Here is a 9,240-nt window from a genome sequence, read left to right on the forward strand (position 1 = left end):
CCCTTCCTTACATATTTCTGGGCCAACATTGCTGATATTACAGCTGGCAACCCCTTTAAGTCTGTAGACTCAACTCGGATTATCTCGTTATTTGCGCACCTCAGATCAATAGTCTTGCTTTTGCAATTCACAACCGCATCATGCACGGTCAACCAATCTAAACTGAGGATAACCTCAAATTCATCAAACGGCAAAAACATCAAGTCCGCCGGAAAACAGGAACCTCGATTCACTAGGGGACATTTTTTACACACTTTGTCGACAAGCACGTAACGAACTAAGGGATTTGACACCCGAATTACGAACTCAGTAGACTTAATAGGTAAAGTCTTACTGGATGCTAAGGTTTCGCATATATAAGAATGAGTGGAACCAGGGTCAATCAAAGCAATTACATTAGTCTCAAAGAGAGTAAAAGTATCGGTAATAACATTAGGCGAAGAAGCATCCTCGCGGGCACGTATAACATAAGCTCTAGCAGGCGCACGAGCCTCAGATCTGGTTGTAGCATCTCTAGATCCTCTCTGACCGCCACTAGGATTGCCCGTGTTTCTAGACGGTCTACCTCGGCGATGGTAGCGCCGGTTTCCCACTCGATTTACATTCATTCAAGCAACCTCGGGCAATCTTTAATGAAGTGGTCAACTGATCCGCACTTGTAACAGGAGCGGTCATGGAATCTACAACTTCCAGAATGCCATTTGCCACAATGCTGACACTCCGTTCTATCTCGGCGTTCATTCCCAACACTGGCGACCGAAGTGCCTCCTGTACCCACAGGGGGTCGATCACGATCTCGTCTAAAAAGGCCCGAATTGCTTCTAGACCGGCCCACATCATCACGAAATTTCTTCGATGCCTGTTGAAGAGACTTTGCCGAGGATCTTTTATGAAACACTCCAGTTCCCACATCAACTTTTTGTTTTTCTTTTCTAAGCTCTTCGGCTTTACAAGCTCGCTCGACAAGTACTACGAACTCTCGTATTTCAAGAATGCCAACGAACATTTTTATATCTTCATTCAGTCCATCCTCGAAGCGTTTACACATGATAGCCTCGGACGAAATACATTTCGGCGTATCTACTAAGTCTAACAAATTTTTCAGAATCGTATAATGGCGACATAGAACCTTGCTTAAGCTCAAGAAATTCCTTCCATTTTGATCAACAAATCTCTCGGTGATATACTTTTTCCAAACTCGGTTTGGAAAAACTCCCAAGTTACTTGCTCTCGGGGCATAACAGAAGTCAGAGTTCTCCACCAATAGTAGGTAGAATCACGTAGCAAGGAGATAGTACACTTTAGGCATTCATCGGGTGTACAAGATAGCTCATCGAGTACCCGGATAGTATTGTCCAACCAAAATTCAGCTTGCTCGGCATCGCCGCTATCCGTAGCCTTAAATTCAGTAGCTCCATGTTTTCGGATTACATCAGCTGGGGCTTATTCGACCTTATTTGGTCGATTCACGGAGGCATTGTAGGTCTTGAAATGTGTTTGTTGGGAATGGAGGTTGTGGAACAGTAGTATTAGTTCGAATGTATTGGTTGAACCAATCATTCATCACGCTATAGAAAGCTTGTCTAGCTTCATCATTTGGATTACTAGCATTAGGTTGAGAGTCCGCTGGCGCTGTCCTTTGTGCGGGAGCAGGCGCTACACTCTCAAGATCATCAGCTACCGCTTGGTCGGGATCGGGATCCATTACTATAAATAAACACATTTGCAAATGTCAGAAATCACCACACTATCAAATAATCACATAAAATGGCATGTATAGTTAGACCCAAACGCATTACGGTAGTCCTAGAATCGTCTAAACCGTAGCTCTGATACCAATAAAATTGTAACACCCCGTACCCGAGTCCGTTACCGGAGTCGAACACAAGGTGCACACAGACTTAATTGTTTTCACAGTCCATAAAAAAAAATTTCCAGACAAGCTGGTTACTGCATCACTGTCGCCTTAAAAATCATATCTTGAGTTTCAAAACTAGAAAATCAGTTTCGTAATTTTTCCCTGAAACTAGACTCATATATCCATCTATATATTTTTTTCTAGAATTTTTGGTCGAGCCAATTAGTACAGTTTATTAGTTAAAGTCTCCCATGTTATAGGGGTCGACTACACTGACCTTTGTGTGTTACAACTTGAATATCTCCCTGTACAAGGCTTCAATACTGATGCCGTTTGTTTCTATAGAAGCTATACTCAAATAGGAATCTATAAATATATGGCATGACTCCTAATTATCTCTGGTTAATTTGTAATGAATTTCCAAACTCGGAACAGGGAATCCAGAAACCGTTCTGGGCCTGTTTCACGAATACCTAAATATCTCTTAACATACAACTCATATGACCGTTTCGTTTCTTCCATATGAAAGTAGATTCATCAAGGCTCATTTACATAATTTATTCACTATTTAATTCCATTCCTACTATTTTTAGTGATTTTTCACATCCACACCACTGCTGCTGTCAGCATCTGTTTTCAAGGTAAACTTTACCTATTTCGTGGTTTCCATGGACCAACTAGAGTTTTGTCATACATAGGTCCACATATGATCATATTTAGCCATTCCAAGGGCTGATCATTGTCCAACACTTCCATTCCAGTCCATAGTCACATCATGAAACCATATATATATATATACATAAACACAAATGGTCTAATGCCATACTCCACTTCTACGAGCCATTTTCGCATGGCTGTACACACATACATCACAAAACGTACTTGAAAAACAGCAAAAAGGGTAGTCCTACACATGCCATATCCAGAGTTCAACTAAAAGAGTACCAAAAAGGGCTTTGATAGTGTGGATGACTTCGACTTCGACGATCCCAAATCCGATAGCTAACGAGCGAAATCTATAAAACAGAGAGCCAAAGCAACGGGGTATGCATTTTAATGCTTAGTAAGTCTCAAGTAATGAAATCAGCTTTGACTAAAGTATTACATTCACATAGCTAAATGAATCACTTTATTAATACACATTCTCATAATCATACTTACTTCACACTTCATCAACATATACACACACAAGGTATCAACCTATCTAAGAGCCGAAAGTTCGTTAGTCGATTGAGCGAATTTCGTTTCAAACGAATCGACTTTTCCGATGCACATGCAAACATACCTTATCGTTTGGGTTTTTCGAGCGTATTAGTTGAATTTATTGCAGCACAAAACGCTCACCTTCAAACCAAGTTTCTGCGGAATTTAGCCGGATATAACCACAAGCACAATTGCCTTCGGGTCTTAACTCGGGTATAGCAACTCGCACAAATGCCTTCGGGTCTTAGCCCGGATATAACAACTCGCACAAATGCCTTCTGGTCTTAACCCGGATATAGCAACTAGCACAAATGCCTTCGGGTCTTAACCCGGATATAATCACTAGCATAAATGCCTTCGCGGCTTAGCCCGGGTATCATTCAATTGCTCACGCAGACATATATCAATAATCACAACACATCCATATTTCATTTTCGTTACTAAGGCTCAAACACAAAACATTTATCAAACCTTTCCAATTTCGGCTTAATAGCAACACACAAAGAGCATGATTTCAATTGACTTTATGACGTAGTCCCTACGCACATTCGGCTATCCGTCATAACATGACAAATCATTTCAATATAATTCAAGTAGGATCATTACTCGAAGACTTACCTCGGACGTGGTCGAGCGATTTCGACGGCTATTCGATCACTTTTTCCTTCCCCTTATGCAACTGTGGTCCTCTAAGCTCTTGAGCTAATTCACACAAATTTAACTTATTAAAATCTCATTATGCTAGCTTATGGCCGAATATGACAAGGAGTTTAAATGGTCATATGGCCACCCTTTAGCTCGAATACACAATGGTCATGCACATTTTTAATTACATCAAGCAATTCAATACAATTCATTCAAACATCAAAGAGAAGCTCAAGGTACTTAGCCCATATATCCATTAGACATTAGAGTCACATGTGTACGAAATCACGAATCGAATTCAACATACTAGCTAATAATTCCCCCTTAGCCGAATTTTCTAAGTCAAGCTAAAGCTATCAATAGGCTACCTAAGGCCGAACATACACATCAACATATGTACTCATTCATGTGGCCGAACATACACATCTATGTTGAGGCCGATTTCAACACTTGATACATTCCACAAGTATGGTCGCTTGTATCAACTAAACACCATTTTGTTTCAAGTTCAAAACTAGGCTAATACACACATATACACTAGTAAATCAAACACTAGCATTTGTACTTCACCTTACTACCATTTCTCATCCAAATAACATGAACAACGACCATAGTTTTCTTTTACTTCCTACCATGGCCGAATGCCTTACAACCCCATACCATTTCAATTTTGGTCACGGTTTAGCAAGGAACTTAATGCCTCACTCAAAAATGCTAAAAAGAAGATTTAAGAGTCATCAATCCACCATCACAAGTATCATTAACAAGCTTCACATTTAGCATGCAATGACATTAACACAAAATCCACCTTGGCCGAATATCATCCCCATGACTTAGCAAAGATTTGAGCCATGGTTAATTAGAACTAAAGCTAGCAACTAAAAACATGCATGAATCTCATGGCACAACATCAAACATACCTTAATCTAGATACAAGGATGGCCAAACCTCTTCCTAATCCTCTTCCAAACCAACCATGAGCAAGAACTCCTTTCTTCTTCCTTAGAATTTTCAGCTCAAAGAAAGGAAAAAGGATGAACAAAATTTTCTTTTCTTTTTCTTCAACTCACGGCAAGGGGGGGGACACTCACACCATTCTCTTTTTTTTCTTCCTTTCCTTATTCAATTCCCATGCTCATTATTTTATTTTTTCTTACATACACCATTGTCACAACATGTTTTATGACATGTTTTTGCCCATCACTCTTTGTCATGGCCGCCACTAGCACTTGGGGGAAATTTGAAATGCAAGTCCTCCTTTTGACTACATGCACTATTAGGTCCTTATAGATTAGCCTATCACTTTTCAAAAGTGTCACACAAGTCCTACTAACTGAATTCACATGCAATCGACTAAATCAAGCTTGAAATTTTCACACATTCATAATTACATATTCTAGACAATAAATATTACGTTCAAACATTTTGGTGACTCGGTTTAGCGGTCCCGAAACCACTTCCCGACTAGGGTCAATTTTGGGCTGTCACAGAATGAATGCACGTGGGTTTGATAATATGAAATATGGTGTGGGTAAGCATGAAATCCATGTAAACAAGAAAAATGGATGAATGTAGCATAATGCATTGACTTAAATGACAAATTTCTAACAAAGAGCATAAGTATTACTATCATTATAACCTAAGTATTTACCCAAAATAGTCAAATAAAATAATATAAAATCATGAAATAAGTAAAATATTTGAAGAGAATAGAGAGAAAAGAGTAGACAAACGCAAGACGGAAGAGCTTAGGACGGCGCACGAGCATGGTAAGGAGGGCGTGGGCAAGAGTTGCAGTGGCTAGGGTTAGGGATTTTGGGGAAGGGGATGATGAATAATGAGGGGTTTATATAGATTTTGGGGCACACGACCGTGAGGCACGCCCGTGTGCCTTTATTTCAACCCGTGTTTCTCGTGATTTTTAAATTTAGATGTGTCTAAAATTCGTCCCACGCTCGTGTCCTTTGGGCATGGTGACACAACCATGTGCTACTTCGTTCACTTCTCCTACGTCCGTGTATATAGTTGCACGCCCGTGTTGTTTTATCAGTCTTGAGCACAGGTGGTGGGATTCTCAGTTTCAACCATGATTTTGAGACACGGACGTGTCTCACGCTCGTGTTGTTTTGACAGGCTCGCCCACGGCCACGTCACATGACCATGGTAACTTATCTCATCTCATGTTGGGAAAAATTTTTCCCTATTTTCACACGACCGTATCGCACAGCCACGTCTCCGTCCATGGTGTGAGCACGGCCTAAGGCATGCCTGTGTGCCTGGCCGTGTGGATTAGAAAACCTGTGTTTCAAGGACTGAGTTAGTGATTAGATGTTAAAAACTAAAATTTTAGAGAAATCAATACTGTTAGTGCTCGGGTTGCCTCCCAAGAAGCGCTTATTTATAGTCTAAGCTCGACTTACTTCGATCTTGCATAGTCATGGTGGTTCGAGGAGTTTACACTCCTCATCCTTGCTATTAATTTTATCAAAATAAGGTTTTAGACGAGTATTATTTACCTTGAAAGTGCCAAATTTAGGATGAATTACCTAGACTGTACCGTATGGAAAAATATTGAGTCCCGTGAGAGGAATTTCTCCATTAGATTCAGAAGTGGCAATACGAGGATCTGCTGCATCTAGTAGTACTTTGTCTCCAACCTTAAGTTAATTTGGTGGAATATTGAGCTCGTCAAGGCATGGTTTTGGTTTATGCGTCCACCATTCATCTAGCTCCTCAACTCGTAGCCTTCGTTCTTCATAGATAGGTCCTTTGTTGTTGCTTGAACATGGCTCACGTGCACTTTTTGAACCTGCTTTCTACACAGAAGGTTTCACCATATGATCAGTACTAGCAGTATGATTTATGCAATCACCCTCGATTTTTAAGGTGTTACTTGAATTACGAGCTTAAAGAGTGATTGTTTCATCACCCACAAGAAGTGTGAGTTTACCTGTACCAACATCAGTTATCGTTGTACCAGTTGATAAAAAGGGCCTCTCTAGAATTAAAGGCACGTTACTATCCTCCTCTATGTCTAGAATCATAAACCGTAAATTATACATATTTTTACTCCATGTTTAATGCATTTTATAGATGATTTATCATTAGAATTGGTGAATTCGATGCTCCTAATGCTTTAATTTCATGTTTTGTACTCAGGAGAGCACCAAGAGTCAAAAGGAGACAAAAACAAGCCAAAAAGGGACAAAACAAACCAAATCGAGAAGATGACATGGCTTAAGCCTTGCCACAAGACTAGCTCACACGCCCATGTCTTTCGAGGGAGTCGAACAAGGCTTTCACGATTCACATGGCCTGGCCATTGATCCACACGGCCGTGTGCAATTTAACAGATCGAACACGGCCTGACAATTACGTCACATGACCGTATCACACGGGCTTGTCCCTGCTGAGCCCAAGTTAAGTCCAATTCGGACAAGGCCACTTTGAAGGGTTTCTAGGCATTCCAAAGCCTATAAATACACACTACAGGAGGAAAAAAAGGGAGATGGAGAAAAGGGGTAATAAATTACCCCAAGGAAGCCGATTGATCGATCTCAAAAGCCGGATTCATCATCAAGACTGAAGATCTCTCCTGAATTCCCCTTCAGGAGTTTTGGGTTTTCTTTATGTTTTGTATTCTTTATTCTTCTGAGATGTTTTCTTATTTAGTTATGAACTAAATCCCCTAAATACCTGAGGGGAATGAAACCTAAGACGAATCTTGTTATTATTTTCGAATTGTATGATAAATATTTAAGTTGTTCTTAATTATGTGTTCTTAATTCTTGTTTTGATATCCCAGATCTTGATTCAAGACACGCCTTATTTAGAGGAGGAATAGACCCTGTCTAAGAGTACATTTGCCATAATTAAGCGAAGTTGATTGCGCGCCTAGAAATAGGGTGACAAGATTTTGCCGGATTAGGGTGAAACCTAATAAGGGGATCCATAGATCGAGTTAATGCAACCCTAGAGTGTTAATTAGAGAAAAGTCTCGGTTATTCAATCTAGGGATTAGACGTTATTAGTCTTGAATAGGGATAATAACATAACTTAGGGTTCTCTACAGAACAAGTTGAATGAATAAATCGTCCGATTTGGAGCCAAAATAACAAGTAAAGTCTATGTGGATTTTTCCTTAGGTATTGTCTCAAGTCAATCGATTTTCCCAAGAGCAATTCCCCAATTCTTTTCTCTGTGCGTTCTTAGTTTAAATAATTAGTTAATTAAAACAAACACCTTTTATTTTTAGGCTAGATAATAAAAAGATAGTTATTACTAGTACTTTTGGTTCCCTTGGGTACAATATCCCGGTCTTCCTGTTACTATACTATTGTTCGATAGGTGCGCTTGCCTTTTCGTCGTGATAATAGTTAGTCTAGGTTTGATCTTCATTATAAATATTTATTACTTGTTACGAATCACGCGATCAAGTTTTTGGCGTTATTGCCGGGGACCTGAAATATTAGGAACACTAATTTTTATTACTTTAGCCATTTATTTTTCTTGCAATTTTATTTTATTTTATTATTTATTAATTTACTTTTTCTCTCTCTTGGCAGGTTTTTATAGTTTATGACTAGAAGAAACCTATCAGGACCATTACTTTTTGATGAAGAAATCGATCGCACAGTTCGTAGAAATCAAAGAGAAATAAGGCGTAGTTTACACTATACGGAGAATGAGTGAGAAGACGATACTCAAACCCCAACCGAAGAGATGGCCAAAAACCCAGGCGATCAACTGCCTCCTGCAATTACAGCTAATCAACATCCTGCTCCACGTACTATGTATGACTATGCTAAACCTTCTTTAACAGGAACTGAGTCTAGTATAGTTAGACCTGTTATTGCTGCGAATAATTTCGAACTAAAACCTAACACCATTCAGATGATACGGCAGTTTGTTTAGTTTGATGGTTTGCAGGATGAGGATCCCAACACGCACTTGGCAAATTTTCTTGAATTTTGCGATACATTTAAAATCAATGGCATTTCTGATGATGCCATTCGTCTTCTGTTATTTCCCTTTTCACTGAGAAACAAAGCTAAACAGAGGTTGAACTCGTTACCACGAGTGTCTATCACTACTTGGGAACAAATGACTGAGAAATTTTTACTAAAATATTTTTCGCCAGCTAAAATGGCTAAATTACGTAATGATATCTCTTCTTTTGTGCAGATGGATTTAAAAACACATAACGATGCATGGGAGAGATACAAGGACTTACTGAGAAGGTGTCCTCACCATGGGTTACCGCTTTGGCTGCAAGTTCAAACGTTCTACAATGGTGTGAATCCCTCGACAAGACAAATGATTGACGCAGCTGTTGGCAGAACCATCAACAATAAAACACCGGAAGATGCCTATGAATTTATAGAGGAGATGTCACTGAATAACTATTAGTGGCAAGTTGTGACAGCCCTAAAGTGACCTTAGTCGGAAAGTGGTTTCGGAACCACTAAACCGAGTCATAAAAAAAAATATATATATATCTAACCGTCATAGTTGATGCTTATTATATGTATGTA

At 39.5% G+C, this 9,240-nt stretch overlaps 1 non-coding gene across 1 annotated transcript; it reads right to left on the reverse strand.

Moving 5' to 3' along the window:
* Window positions 1–8,857: 8,857 nt before the first annotated feature.
* Window positions 8,858–8,964, reverse strand: LOC128292472 (small nucleolar RNA R71). Its single transcript, XR_008282457.1, has one exon. It is a non-coding gene; the product is annotated as a small nucleolar RNA R71 (small nucleolar RNA).
* Window positions 8,965–9,240: the final 276 nt, after the last annotated feature.

The sequence above is a fragment of the Gossypium arboreum genome, chromosome 4 (assembly GCF_025698485.1).
Source record: "Gossypium arboreum isolate Shixiya-1 chromosome 4, ASM2569848v2, whole genome shotgun sequence".
Classification (NCBI taxonomy): domain Eukaryota; kingdom Viridiplantae; phylum Streptophyta; class Magnoliopsida; order Malvales; family Malvaceae; genus Gossypium; species Gossypium arboreum.